This window comes from Pteropus alecto, unplaced genomic scaffold (genome assembly GCF_000325575.1).
Source record: "Pteropus alecto unplaced genomic scaffold, ASM32557v1 scaffold403, whole genome shotgun sequence".
In the NCBI taxonomy this organism is placed as follows: domain Eukaryota; kingdom Metazoa; phylum Chordata; class Mammalia; order Chiroptera; family Pteropodidae; genus Pteropus; species Pteropus alecto.
The window spans coordinates 115,022-116,699 of NW_006434097.1; positions in this window are offsets into that span (position 1 = coordinate 115,022).

Below are 1,678 nucleotides of genomic sequence, written 5' to 3' on the forward strand. Positions count from 1 at the left end.
CGAATCTATTCCACTGGTCCATGTGTCTGTTTTGCTGCCAATACCATGCCATTTTGATTACTGTCACTTTGTAGTATAATTTGAACTTGGGCAGAGTAATGTCTTCAGCCTCGTTCTTTTTTCTCAGAATGGCTTTGGAAATTCGGGGTCTTTTGTGCTTCCATACAAATCTGATATATATATATATAATTTCTTTAAGAAAAGCTGATGGGATTTTGATGAGGATTGCATTAAATCTGTATAATGCTTTAGGTAATCAACTATGTTCATTCTTCCAATCCAGAACACAGAATATCTTTCCATTTCTTTGTATCTTCTTCAATTTCTTTTAATAGGGTCTTGTAGTTTTCATTACATACATCCTTCACATGTTTCGTTAAATTTATTCCTAGGTATTTTATTCTTTTTTGTTGGAATTGCAAAAGGAATTAGTTTTTCTACTTCTTTTTCTGACACTTCATTATTAGAGTATAGGAAAGCTATTCACTTTTGAACATTGATTTTGTATCCTGAGATGTTACTGTATTTGCTTATTGTTTCTAGTAGTGTTCTTGTGGAGTCTTTAGGGTTTTCTATATAGAGAATCATGTCATCCACAAATAGTGACAGTTTGACTTTGTTTCCAATTTGAATGCCTTTTATATCTTTCTCTTGTCTCATTGCACTCTCTAGGACCTCCAATGTTATATTGAATAACAGTGGCAATAGTGGACAGCCTTGCCTTGTTCCTGATCTTAGAAGGAAGGTTTTAAGTTTTTCACAGTTTAATATAATGTTGACTGAGGACTTGTAATATATGGCCTTTATTATGTTCAGGTAATTTCCTTCTATAACAATTTTGTTAAGTGTTTTGATCATAAATGGATACTGTATCTTGTCAAAGGCTTTTTCTGTATCTATTGATATGATCGTATGATTCTTATTTTTTAATTTGTTTATGTGGTGTCTCACATTAATTGATTTGCATATGTTGAACCATCCCTGTGCCTCTGAGATGCAGCCCACTTCATCATGGTGTATAATCTTTTCAATACATTGCTATATATGTTTTGGTAGTATCTTATTTAGAATTTTTGCATCTGCATTCATGAGTGACATTGGTCTGTAGTTTTCTCTTTTGTGTGTTGTTTTTACCAGGTTTTGGTAACAGAGTAATATTGGCCTCATAAAATGAGTTGGAAAGTATTGCTTCCTCTGAATATTTGAAGAGTTTGAGGAGAATAGATATTAAATCTTTGAATGTTTGGTAGAATTCACTGAACTTTAACTTTTTGGTAGGTTTTTGATGATCGTTTCAATTTCCTTACTGCTGATCGTTTTATTTAGATTTTCCAGTTCTTCTTGATTCAGTCTAGGAAGGTTGTATTTTTGTAAGTATTGGTCCATTTCTCTTAGGCTATTAAATTTGGTGTTATATAGTTTTTCAGAGTATTCTTGTGTGATCCTTTGTATATCTGTGGTGTCTGTTGTAATTTCCCCTTTTTCATCCTTGATTATGTTTACTTGTGTCTTTTCTCCTTTTTCTTTAGTGAATCTAGCCAGGAGTTTGTCAATTCTATTAACTTTCTCAATGAACCAGTTCTTTATTGCATTTATCTATCTATCTATCTATCTATCTATCTATCTATCTATCTATCTATCTATCTATCATCTATCTATCTATCTATCTATCTATCTA